Consider the following 14387-nt stretch of genomic DNA (forward strand, 5'->3'; position numbering starts at 1 on the left):
TGCCCCTTGATTCCAGCTGTCATCTGCCTCAGGTCTAGTGTTCTGTTCCAGGGCTTCAAACCAAAGCTTGGGACAAAAAGATGCCTCAGAAGGGTGTATGGATTCATTAAATTAGTCCCAGGTGGCCCTTGGCAAATCACAGCCAGCAACTGGCAGGGGCAGCTCCTCTGTTGTTTCTCTGTCAAAAGCAGGTGAGTCTGTGGGACCAGGCCCTTCTCAAACAAGGGAGAGAAAGTGAGTCCCTGGAATTGGGGACCTGGCCTAATAAGGTGCCTCCTGAAATCGAAAAAAGCTAACCCCTCACATAGAAAAGTTCCCTGTATTCATAGGATTATGTTGAGTCCTGACATGGAGGAGGAAGGAGACCTGAGATGCCTCTCACAGTTGTGCTAAGAGAGAAGGGGGCCTAGATTGGAGAGGAGAAGTGAAAGGCCTGCTGCAGTATCCAGGAGGAGGTCCACCTTCTTCCCTTCGACTTCCAGAATCACCTGGGGCTCCTGAATGGTAATGGTGGTCGGAACCACAGACGATGGGGAGAGGAGCCTCAGGACCCATCAGCCCTGTTGGACCATTTGGGAGACTGGCTCTGGACTTGGTGACCTGTATCTCTGGGGACAGTACACTTTCCAGTGGTCCCCATTGCAAATTAGACAGGGTCAAGGTGGCTTCCTCCCGCTGTCCAGACAGTCCTTCCTAAACTGCCCTGGCTTACTACATTTGTAGCAGTTAACAGATGCATCTCAGGGACTCTGGGGTTTGTGAGCCTGCAACGTAGCTATCAGAGCCTCTGCCTTTTTCTTTTATTTTCTTTCCATTTTTCTGGACTTCCTCCTGGTCCCTATTGTAAAAGACTGAGGTGGCCACTTTCAGGAAGTTCTTTAAAGTACTGTCTGGTCCTTTAGCCTGTTTCTGTAACTTGCTCCTGATATCAGGGGGCTGCCTGTGTGATAAAGTTATCTTTTAGGATTAGCTGTCCCTTGACTGAATCAGGAGATAGAGAGGTATGCTTTATCAAGGCCCCTCTTAGCCTATCCAGGAAGGTAGTGGGATTCTCATCTAATCCCTGGTCTACCATGGATAGCTTGGTGTAATTGAAGGGCTTTGTCCTAGCCCTTCATAAGCCCTCCAATATGCACACCTGAAAGTGTTTCCTCTTCCATTCTCCCATTTCATCATTGGGGTCTCATTTAGGGTCCTCTAATGGTACTGCTATTCTTCCAATTGGATAAAGCCCCTCCCCTTCAATGGCCCTATATAACATGTAAAGCTCATCCACAAAGTTCTCTGTCACTTGCAGGGTGGCCTGCTTTACAGTGGTGGTCAGAGTTTGGTTCCAAAGTGACATGACATCCTTCCAGGAGAGTTCAAATGCTTGGGTTAAGTTCTGGAAAGCCTCTATATACCTGTCAGGGCCATCTGAAAACTTGCCAAGATCCTGCTTCATTTACCTTAAGTCCTGTAGAGAAAAGGGGACTTGTCCTTTAATGGGGCCATTTTCATCAGGCATCTGTTGTAGGGGCAGGAGTGAGACAGGCACCTGCTTAAAATGAGGATTTTTAGGCTGGAGAAAGCTTGAGAGAATCTGAATAGGGAGAAGAAGAGGGGCTTGATTACCCTGCTGGAGGTACCACTGGGGTTTGCTTCCCTATTTCCCTGGGATTGTCCCTTACACCCTCTCCTGAGATGACCACTAGGAGGACTGAATCAATTCTACAACATCAACAAAGGTCCGGGTTATCCTGCAAGGCAAAGAAGGCCTGCACATATAGGACCCTGAACCACTTGCCCTTTCATGTACAGAAAAGATCCAGCTGCAAGATGGTATTGAAATTAATGCCTCTCTCCTGAGGCTATGCTTCTTTTCTGTGCCTCAAGGTGCTTGGCGCTAAGTTGGCAACCAAGGATATGACAAGAATATTTTTGCCACAAATTTACACACAGATACCAAGGCACACTTTGCTTCATCTATACTTCTCTTAACCTTCCATTTTATACTTTTGGTGACTAACCCAAATGCTCATTCTTCCCAGTAATATCTCTGTGGTTTGCAACAACATTCTTTTTTTTTTTTTTTTTTTTTTATGAGATGGAGTCTCACTCTGTTGCCCAGGCTGCAGTGCAGTGGTGCAATCTTGGTTCACTGCAAGCTCCACCTCCTGGGTTCACGCCATTCTCCTGCCTCAGCCTCCTGAGTAGCTGGGACTACAGGCACCTGCCACCATGCCTGGCTAATTTTTTGTATTTTTAGTAGAGATGGGGTTTCACCGTGTTAGCCAGGATGGTCTCAATCTCCTGACCTTGTGATCCACCCGTCTCGGCCTCCCAAAGTGGTGGGATTACAGGCGTGAGCCACTGTGCCCGGCCTGTAACAACATTCTTAATATTGTATATAAAGAAGGTGTAGGTACCATGACACCCATGAAAGAAAGAATGATAGGAAAGACTGGAGGTCCTAGAGCTGACAACATAATGAGCAGCTGGGGACTGGAGTTAGTCCAGAAGACTTTGGATAATACTGAGGTGTAGCCTTTGCCAGATACCCTCAGTTTCCCCAGGACTTCCTTCCAGTCTCATGCACTGCCTAGATCTCCATAAAGGAAAGTGGACTGGAACAAAGCCAACATTTCCAACACCTGAGGGTGATGGGGGATTGACAGTGTCCTCCCCAGCAAGCCTATCCTTCTTATCTTTTTTTTTTTTTTTTTTTTGCGTGATGGAGTATTGCTCTGTCACCCAGGCTGGAGTGCAGTGGCGCAGTCTCAGCTCACTGCAAGCTCCACCTCCCGTGGTCACGCCATTCTTCTGCCTCAGCCTCCCTAGTAGCTGGGACTACAGGTGCCCACCACCACGCCCAGCTAATTTTTTGTATTTTTAGTAGAGACGGGGTTTCACCATGTTAGCCAGGTTGGTCTTGATCTTCTAACCTTGTGATCTGCCCGCCTTGGCCTCCCAAAGTGCTGGGATTACAGGTGTGAGCCACTGCACCCAGCCTCCTCCTTATCTTAAGTCTGGCGGCCACACTACTTGCTTTTAACTGGCTGACAGAGGCCCGGTATTTTTCTTTCATTTTAGCTATTGTGAAGTTTAAGAACTCTGCAAAAAGGACCAAAAGGACAGATTCTCTTTTACTCACCCTTCTGCAGATTCTGGATGAGCCCCCAAGATGTTATGGGATCTTTGGGTTTCCTTTTTCTGGCCAGAAACATCTGTGGCTGGTCGTGTCTTTGCCTGAGTTTTGCTTGGACCCACTGGGTTCATTCCACCCATTTGGCCTGGCAGGCTGCACTTGGCTCACACTACCAGCCTGGATCCCCCGCCTCAAGGGCAAATCAGGCATGGAATGGTGAGGGGTGAGAGTAAGCATGGGGTCCAGCCACTGTGCACAGTTAGATACACTGGTTGCTGCCATGGGGTGGGCAGCTCCAGGTGCTGGTATGGGCACTGGCTCTCTGTGAGTCTGTGGCTGGACCAGTTGCATTGCAAGCAGCTTCCCTGGCTGGCACTTGGGAATGCAGTGGCACCCAGAAGCTTGAAGACACCGGGAACCACAGGGCCCCAAAGACACAGTCACAGCCCTGGCTCAGGGAGCTCCTAGGTCTGGGCTCCCTGAAGTGCTGCAGTTCTTTTCTCCTTCTCTTTGCCCACCATGTGGCAAGCAGGGGGCAGGTTTCAGCCCTGTTTGTGTTACAGCTCTTTTAGCCTCACCATTTGGCAGGTACTGAGTTCTTGTCCTGTGACCAGGAAGAATGAAGTATACAGGTAAGTGGAGGGTGAGCAAGATAAAGAGGAGCTTTATTGAGTGATAAAACTGCTCAGAGGAGGTATGCAGTGGGTAGCTCCTTTCCGCAGTCAGGGTGTCCCAACAAGTGTTGAGCTCCTAGCCGAGAGAAGATGCTAGAATGAGGAGCTCCTCTCTGCAGGTAGTTTGTTTTGTTGTCTCTGCAGCTCTCAGCAGAGAGGAAGCCCTAGAGTGGGTGGCTTATTTCAGCAGGCAGGTCATCCTATTGTCTCCCTGTTGTCTGTCTGTCCTCTCTTCCAGCCTGGCTGAGTCCAGGGGTTTGGGGGGTGGTTATGGTCCTTACAGGGGAGGAAGTGCATGCTGGTTGGTTCAGGGGCGGCCAAGGATGGACCCAAGGAAAAGCACTGCAAGTTCCCCCTCTGGTCCACAGGACTGTCAGCCCAGCCCTCAGGCTTTAGGCCCTCCCCAGCCTGAAGGTGGGGCTTCACCAGGGACCTGCTCCCTTCTGCCCAGAAGCCTGTCTCCTGCCACCATTCATGGCACCCAGTCTGTTAATGCCAAGGGATGCCTGCAGTCCAGTGCCAGGCTGTCCTCAGCCTTCCCTTTGCCTCCTTCCCATGCTTGTTGGTGCCCAAAGTCGGGAGGGGGATGAGGCGGCAGGGGGCTGTCATGTCATCACTGCCCCAAGCCTGGGCACACCTCGTCTGGCCAATGCCCAGGCTCAGCCCTGATCTCTCTCTGAGATTGGAGCAGTCTCTGATAGTGGGAAGAAGCCAGCTAGTGGGAGCAGGCATCTCTGAGCCTGTTGGGGACAGAGGGCCTTCCCTGGACCCCAAGAGCATGAAGATTCCCAGGGCCTGAGCTGTGGGAGGCGGCTACAGCTGCACCTGGGGAGCTCCTGACCCACCAGCTTGGAAGGGACGGGGCTCCCACTTGTCCCCAGCTTCTGCCAGCTCCATGGAGCATGCAGCCCTGGCTTCACCTCCTTGCAGCCTGGGGTGGGGGCTCCAGGTCCTCACTGGGCCCCTCTCTGGCCACTCACTCTGGGCTTCTCCTATTCTGCACTTAAGTTTTCAGCAGTTGCAGGGTGCCATGGTCCCCAGCAGGTGCACCCAAGGAGCAGTTGGCAATGTGAGTGCTGACCCCAGCTGGGAGTGTCGCCTGAGCTGCCATGGCTGTGCCCTGGCTCCAGGAGGAACCACGTAGCTCACAGGAGGACCATGTCATCCCTTGTGCTGGCAGTGGTGCTGATGCTGGTGATGGAGGCAGGTCCCAATGGTGGTGCAGGCAAGAGGGGCAGCGGTGGGGATGCCAACTCCTCAGGGTCTTTCTGGGGACCGCCACGATGCCCAGCTGTGCTGCTCTTCTGCTGGTGGGTGGCTTGGTCCAGCCCCATCGCAGTGGGCCCTAGGATGGCAGGCTCTGCGGGGCTCCCAAGGGTGGGCTCTAGGGACTGTCTGATTTCTCCCCACGCCCTTCCTGCACTGGTGGTGGGTGTGAGCAGTGACATGGGGCCAGGGTCTGGAGCGGAGGAGGCTCCTAGCCTGAAGGTGTGTCCTGCCCAGCCGGGTAATGGTGGAGGTGGCACAGTCAGCTGCCTCAGGGATGCGGAGTGCAGGGCACAGGGTTCCCACTGCTGCCACTGCTGCTCCTGCAGCCACTCCTGCTGTCACCTCCTATGCCTCCCTACTGCAGTCAACATGATAGAAGTGGCCTCTATGGACGGCCTGCCACTGCCATCAATGTAAAATATGTGTACTTAATAATGTAGTTTCAAAAGTAATAGTCAAAAAGAATAACTAAAGGGAGAAATAGGAAAAATAGTTCAGAACATTAATATGCTTCTCTCAGTAATTAATAATATGAAGAATAGTTGGAAGATCAGTTAAAATATAGAAGATCCAAACAACACTTTAACCTAATTTTCATTTATATAACATTACACTTAACAACTGCAGAATATATATCCCTTTTACCTACTAATGGAATGTTCAACAATACAGTCTATATATTAGGCCACAAAATAAATATCAGTACATTTCAAAAGATTGAAATCATGTGGATTATATTCTCTGAGCACAACACAATTCACTTAGAAATAAAAATAATGAATTAGAAAAGTCTCAATTATTTGTTAATTAAGCAATACACTTCTAATGAACATGTGGGTCAAAGAAGAAATCACGGGAAATGTAGAATGTATCAAACTGAATGATGATGAAGAGAAAATATATCAACATTTGTAGAATGCAGCTAAAACAGTGTTTTGAGGGAAATATATAGCTTTAAAAGCTTATATTCAAATAAGAGACATTTAAAATCAATGGTCTGAATTTCTATCCTTAGGATCTAGAAAACAAAAGCAAATTAAACCTGAAGTAGAATAAAGAAAATAAGAAAGAGAAGAGCCTAAATCAATAAAATAGAAAAAAAAACCTCCATAAAACTAGTCAAGTCCATTCAGAATGTTCATAGCATACTCTGCATTCAGGCCTTAAAAACAAATTGACCTAAGTCCAATATATGGTTAAGTTTTATGTACCCAGAATTGTATAAATGACTTATTCATGGAATTTATAAAAGATAACATCCTATTAAAGTTATTATTTTAGTTATAATTTATTTAGTCTCTATAATGTGCAAATATATTCAAACTCATTTTTCCTCCATAGAGATGCTATGAAGTATATATTATTTTCATTAAGGAGAGCCACATCTTAGAGAGCTTAAGTAATATACTCGACGTCACTCAGTAAGTGGTGGAAACAGTATTCAAAATAAGGCCTGATCTGACCTCAAAGGCTGCACTTTTTCCAGATAGCTGCCTTGATGGTTACATATGTTAAATTATTTATTGATCTGTTGGTCTCTCTCTTTTTATTAAAATTCTTTTTGTAGTGTTCTCTCATATGCTGATTCAAGCTTTCTTTGACATTTTATTTCTACTTTATAGTTCAGTTATTTTCCAAGTTTATTATTTTTGTGTAATATGTCTGAAGTTAAATATACTTAATATGGACTACTTAGGAAATAGCTGTAGAATTTTATTATTGAGCAGCTAATGTTTACTTTCATATCTCTGTACTTTCCAAATGTCAGAACTTATAATGACTTTTCTGAGTTATTGCCAATAAGATGATATTTACTAAGATTTTTAAGTCCTTATGAAGAGCATTGTTTTAAAACAATATAAGATTAGTGAAATAAAAAATGACTCAGTATTTTACTAAAAAAATTTTTGAGTATTTTTATTTTAGTAATGTTAATTATATGACTAAAATTGCTGATACCTAGCCTTACTTTCTTATATTTCTACACTGAAAGAAGATACAGTCTAGTCTTCCAGATTTGTATTGCAACTCACTTCCACTAACTTCCACTAAAATATGGTGTCAGCCTTTATTAATGCTTCCAAAATATTTGAATTTTTTGGAATATACGTACATATATACTTTCAAATATTTTGGATGCATTAATAAAATACAATTATTTTGTTAATTTTATTATATTAACAAATATTTGGAAGCATTAATAAATATATATATATATTTGCTGTGACAAATGTTTTGTTTTCATTATCTCCTTTAATCATTATCATAGTTTGGTAAAATAAATGAAATAATCCCTATTTTATAATATGAGGAAACAGGACCAGTTTCCACAGACAGAAAGTCAAGGATCAGTATTCATCTGAGATTCTGCTGGCTCAAATCTTGTCCTCTTGGCTTCTGTGATCCACATTATTGAATATTGATATACTATACAAAAAGAATGATTGACAGTTAACTTTAAGCCATTTTGAGGCATCATTGTGTTTCTTGGAAATATTCTCAGAAATGAAAATAAGCTTGAAAAATACAGCAGTTTTTTTTTCATTCTGATGATAAGTGTTTATGATACCTTATTATTGTTAATATATATCGAAATGTCGTTTGAGTGCAAAACACCAACAGTGTTTCTCAATAATTAAACAGCTATCCAATAATTGAATTAGTAGATAATTTGGCACTTACTGAGTTTACTGACTGAAGGACAAGGCAGCTCCATATAGAAATTAAATAGTTTGCTGAAGGGTTTCACAACGAAAAGGACTAGAAGCTTAAAATCTAGAAGTATAACATTGCTTTTGTTGCATTTTAAATTAGCTAAAATATTCATGCCATTTTATTTTCATATTTGCAACAACTGCACTTTCTGAGGGTAAATAAAATGAGTAGGTTTTTTATTTTTAATAAAAGTAAGTAGCTGGTTACACATTAATGTGTGAATGCTTTTGTCAAATGGCTAATAATGGTGTGTTTATTAGGTAATTAAAATACTTTAGAATATTCCTCTTTCTTCATAATAAACTAATGTGTAGTTAATCATGAAGTTATAAATAATTGGATAGAATTTTTGAAATTCTTTTTAAATAATAAAACACAATACAGAAAACTATATAAAACTGATGTATAGCTTAGTGAAGTATGTATTTAAAAGCAAACATCTCAGTAATTGCCATCTGCACATTAAGAAGTCAATTATTATTCACATATCCCATAAGCCCTCCATGTGTCTCATTCCATTTACATCTGCCTCCTTCCCACCCCAATTAACCATTATCTTGACTTTTATAGTAGTTATTCCCTTGCATTTATTTATAGCTTAATCAGTATGGCTACATCCTAGAGGCTCTTCTTTACTGTTGCCCACTTTTTAAAAAACTCAATATATTTTTAAAATGTCTTTTAATCAAAAGATTATTCCTCCAATCACTTTCTTTTCTATTCAATGTATTTTCTTTTTCTTTTTCTTTTCTTTTCTTTTTTTTTTTTTGAGACGGAGTCTGTCTGGCTCTGTCATTCAGGCTGGAGTGCAGTGGTGTGATCTTGGCTCACTGCAACCTCCGCCTCCCAGGTTCAAGTTATTCTCCTGCCTCAGCCTCCTGAGTAGCTGGGATTATAGGCGTCCACCACAATGCCCAGCTAATTTTTGTATTTTTAATAGAGATGGGGTTTCATCATGTTGGCCAGGCTGGTCTCGAACTCCTGACCTCAGGTTATCCTCCTGCCTCGGCCTCCCAAAGTGCTGGGATTATAGGCATGAGCCACCATGCCCGGCCTCAATTTATTTAAAAAAATCCGAGGGTATTTGAGCCGTAGAGTTCTACACACCCTGTATTTTGCTGATTGTATACTTGTGGTACAGTTCAATTTGTTTCTCTGTCCACTTTGTTTCTCTGTCCTGTGTATTTCCAAATGGTAGTTGGCTTCTCAGATTTGATCAGACTCAAATTGGATCCCTGTAACAAGATTACATATTCATTCATTCATTTATTCATTCCAGGAGACACATAATGTTTGGTTGTCTCTCTTTTGTGATTTAGTAGTTATTTGATGCTCAGTGCCTAGATCCAATAACTTATTGTTGTTGCAAAATGGCAATAGTCCTATTTTACCATTCCTTTTAAATTTAATATTTGGAATGCCTGTATAAGAAGCTGTTTTGGCAGGGAGTGGGGGCTCACACCTGTAATCCCAGCACTTTGGGAGGCTGAGGTGGATGGATCACGAGGTCAGTAGTTCAAGACCAGCCTGGCCAACATGGTTAAACCCTGTCTCTACTAAAAATACAGAAATTAGCCAGGCGTGGTGGCACACGCCTGTAATCCCAGCTACTCAGGAGGCTGAGGCAGGAGAATCACTTGAGCCCAGGGGGCAGAAGTTGCAGTGAGCTCGAGAGCCGCACCACTGCACTCCAGCCTGGCGACAGAGCGAGACTCCGTCTCAAAAAAAAAAAAAAAAAAAAAAAAGGGAGCTGTTTCTCTGCATCTACTAGTTGATTACTCAGTGGTACAGTTCATAAAGGAAAGTCTGAATAAATGTTTCCTTTCCCTTTATCTACCAGTTTTTAAGGTACTGACTTTTAAGATAATGAATTAGTTATCTATCATCCTCTGAAATTGTTCAATTAATTTTTATAAAGTGTCATGATTAATTTAAACATATTTTATCAGTTTTAGTTCATTGTAATTCTTACCTTATTTATTTCACCTTAAGCTGAAACTTTGGACCTGAGTAGTTTCTTCAAGTTGGCTGTTGAGTTCTTTGAACATGTTTTTAATAGTTCCCTTGCTATCCTGCATGACAAGATGTTTTAGACTTATCTTGCACATTTCCTGCCCTAGACCTAGAAAAATTGTAGCTCAACATCATATTCTGGACACTAAGAATGTTCATTACTACTGGATTGGTTATTGTTTCTAGGCCTTTACAGTGAACAGGGCTACCTTTCTATCTAAAGATAACATAAATGAGAGTGTTAATATCAATACTTTCAGTTCCAGTTTAGGACTTTAGGGTTTCTACTTAAAGTCTTCTACATTACATCTGTAATTTATTTCTTACATGCTGAAAACAGTGGTTTTTCAGGACACAAAGAAAGGTGGAATTATAATATCCCTAAATTACCCATTTGCTTTATTCCAAATTATGCATTAAAAGTCTCAGGATAACAATATCAACACAACTACTACCAATTTTATTTTTTCATTTGTTCTCCCCATATTCCCCCCTCCTTTAAAAAATAGTTGTGCTATATCTACACTGTCAGATTATATAATGAAACTTATTATAGTTCCTTCATCTTAATCCCCATTTAGTATTAGTTCTACAACTAACCATGAGAATTTATCTTGAAAGCACTCTACTCATTTTTTTAAATTGAATTTCAGTTTGTAATAGATTCCCCTTGAAAAGTTTGTGGGAGCAATATTCCCTGAGTCTTTGCATGTCAAAAGCATTTTGTTTATGCTTTTTGTAATTGAAATCCTTTTTTTTAATATAAAATCTTTGGCATATATACTCTTTCTTTGTTTATCTTGAATATGTTACTGAATTTTCTTAAGGCATAAAGCACTGAATTTGAAAAGTCTAAGGATTATCTAATTTTCTTTCCTTTATAAGTCACTTTCTTTTTTGTCTGGATTCCCAACAGACATTTTCTTTTCTTTTTTTTTTTTTTATTTCAATAATTTTACTGGAATACATTTTGATGTTGATTGTTCTTGATTTGTCAGTTACATGGTCCACTTTTTCAATATTTAGTTTTAAATCACTTATATTTTTATTTCAGAAATGTTTTAGTTATATTTTTAGTATTTGTTCTGTTTCATTGCTTCAGTTTTTCTCTTCAGAGATTTTTGTTATTCACATGTTAAGTATTTTTGTCTTCAATATTTGTCACTTTTACTCATCCTTTATCTTCTTTAATTCTTTTATTTATTTTTTTCCTGCCTTTTTACGTTTTACTGATCTTAAGGCGTTTTGTGCTACATTTACTTATTTTTTTCTTCCCTCCAGTTTAATCTTCATTCCTGAAACTGTTGTTCTCCGATGTCCAATTTCGTCTTGAGGTTTATCAGCTGGTGGTGTTTTCTAATTCTAATTTCTGTTGCTTTTTCAAGTCTTGTATTCTTTACTTAGTATCTTTTAGCTTGTTATGAAATAATAGGTTAGAGTTTTGATTTGTTTTCTGAACATTTCTTTCTGGCATGCTTTTGTTGTCTCTAGTATGTTATTTTGCTCTTTACTATCTTTTTTCTTTAATAAGTTTTTATGGGATTTGACCTTAATCCTTTTTTTTTTGCTCATATTTACACAAAATTGATTTCCATGAATTTTTAGAAGAAGGAACTTTTATTTCAGGATGGCTTTTATAATGTCACCAAACTCCTTCTCTTGTTTTCATGCTTTTAAAATATGGTTGTTTGCTTTCTGTCTTGGCTCTCTTTCTCTTCTTTACTTTTATCTATATTTTCTTTTTCCTTTGTTCCTCTTGACTTTGTCCTTCCCATTGGTAAATCCACTGCCAGCTGTTTCTCCTCAGTGTAGTGTCCTGTTTTGGAAAAGAGCCCTGGCTGGTCACTGTGAGAGTTTGGAGGTGCTCAGGCTGCTTGAGACATTGTGGAGCTGACCTTTGGCTCTTACATGCCTCTGTTATTGGTTTGGACATAATCGCTCAGCTGCTGTTATCTGTTGGCCACTGTGCCTTCCAGCAAACACCCATTGGACATGGATGTTCTCCTGTTCTCAGGTCATTCCCTGGCCCTTTTGTTTCACTCTGTTTTCTCCTCATAGTCACTGATATGTAGGTTTTGTGGCTGTTAGTGGTTTGTTACTACTTACTCGTATTTTGGAGTTTGGGATACTTTGTTAGCAATTGTAAATTCGCTTATGTGTTTTGGGTTTTGCTACCTCGTTGATCTATCTAATTTGACTGCTTGATCTATCAACAAGATAGCAAAATGATATATTTCAGAAATTATTTCAGGGATTATTCCGAGAGATAAAAACTATGCTGCCACCACCACCAACAGCTTTAGGTTAAAATATTTTAATTTTCGTGAGGCTTGAAATTATTTGCTATTTTTCCGGTGCATGTGGTAAAAGCTTTCCTTTATAGATTTTTCAGTTTTCAAGAGCTGCTGGGCACTGACTTCTGTGGACTAGCCTACTCGGGGCTGTAATGGAAAATTGGGAAGCGAGTTCATGGCATTTCCATGTGGGCATTTCTGCTTCTCTGGGTTGCCATCTGGAATTGGATGTGTGGATCATGCTTATGTGCATAGAAGGAAACACTCTACTTCTGAATAGTCTAAAAACTTTGAGGACCACACTGAGTCTTTGTGCTTTCTTCTTTTATATTGCCTATGATAGCATATTCCATTCTTATTTTGTGGTTCAATCAGAAATGAAAATGCCTTCTGTATTTTTAATTTGTTCAGATGTAAGTGTACAGTGTCTATAATGATCTCTTGGATTTGTAAAACACTTTAGGATTTGAAAACTACTTTTTTATCCATGCTTCCAGGGAACCTCATAAACTAGTTGTGAAATTGACTCCAGTGCTATTCATATTTCCATTATTTTATAGCTAAGAAACTAACCAATAGAGAGACTAAGTCACTTGTCCAGTGTCACACATCTAACAAGTAGGAGAAATACAACTAGAACTAGTGTTTTCTGATTCTCAAACCAGCAATTTATTCACTTGGAATTTTTGGGTCTCTTTTATTATGACAGAAACATGCTTGCAATGTGACATCTGATTGCATTCATCATAAAAACCATTTTATCCAGGTATTCCATATGTTCAGTAAACACCAAAACCATGTAACAGCAAAGGAGTTAAATGTGCCAAGATAATTTCACATCTCATTACCTGATGTTTTTTCTACTTAAGAGCCACCCATTAAACATTTTTTGAAACTCTTAGTATTCAGCTTAACTCTGGAAAGTTATTTATAGAGAAGTACTCTGCAAACAACAACAAAAATGTAATAATCTAAACCCTTGTATTTCCTTACTTCAGTGGCTAAGGCAGAAGTGCTTGCACTGAGCTTGTTTTTTCGGGCATACCTTAACTTATGCAGGGCTAATGGGTCCCCCTTGGGTTTCTGTTCTTGGTGTATTTGGCTAAGAGGAGGCTCTATCCTGGGTAAATGATGTTGATTGCTATGCTTGAAAACTTTATTTGATGTGTCTGTGATTTTATAATGAAGAGATCATTTTATAACTAGGCTTCTGCCTTATAGGGATATTTCTTTACTTCACAGTATGGTTTTATTGTCACATTCTACTAGTGCAGGGATTCAGAGTGTCAGAGCTTATCATACCTCTTAGAAATCGAGTCAAACGTTCTCTCCCTGCTCACTGCATAGGTGAGGAGATAGAGCTCTAGAGGCTGTGGCTTTCTCACATACCTTATTATTTTCTGTACTAAAGGCTTCTCACACTTCTCCTTTCCTTATGTACACCCAGCCTTAAGAGATACTAGGCCCTAAGTGTCCTAACCTCGCTAATCTTCATATTTTTCCAGTTTCATTTTTACCACTATTGGCTCTCCAATGTCTAGGCTTTATTCAGGCTAAAATAATTTCAAACCCAAGAAAGTGCCATGTTCTCTCGCCTTAGGACCTTGGCATGTTCTGTTTCTTCAGTCTCAAAAAACATCCTTCATCACTTTTACCTGACTTCAATATCAACTTTCATTATCAGTTGACTGTACTTCCCCCTAGGAAGCTTTACTTGAACATCACAAGTTTATTTTAGGTGCCTCTTCCAGTTGCTACCGTTGATCCCAAACGTCTCACATCACACACATCATACCACCTATCATGTGACATTGTAATGAATTCTGTTACTTGTCAGTATCCTCCAGTAGACTGAAAGCTCCGAGAAAACAAGAACCATGTCTGTCTAATTAACTGTTAAGTACTGGGTGTCTACCTAACACAATGTGTACAGTAAAGAGTAAATAATTACTAAATGAATGATTGACTTTGTTCATACTTTTATTGCCTTATACCTGTATGTACACACACACACACACACACACATACACACACACACTGCAAGTCTCTAACCTTAAGTATTTTTTCATGACTCCTTATTTTTATACATATTATCTTCAATTTCTGCATCAAATAAAATTTCTTCTTTTCCTTTTTCAAGGTCCTGCACTAATTGAGGCCCTCCCTACTCCACCGTTCTGATTCCTTATAAACATTATTGCTTGCCATTTATTGGATTATTGTAACTGTGTAATTATTTCATTATAGGAATATTAATGTTCAGATACAGAAGGAGTTTGGTAATTAAATTTGGCA

Source organism: Pongo abelii, chromosome 4 (genome assembly GCF_028885655.2).
Source record: "Pongo abelii isolate AG06213 chromosome 4, NHGRI_mPonAbe1-v2.0_pri, whole genome shotgun sequence".
Lineage (NCBI taxonomy): Eukaryota > Metazoa > Chordata > Mammalia > Primates > Hominidae > Pongo > Pongo abelii.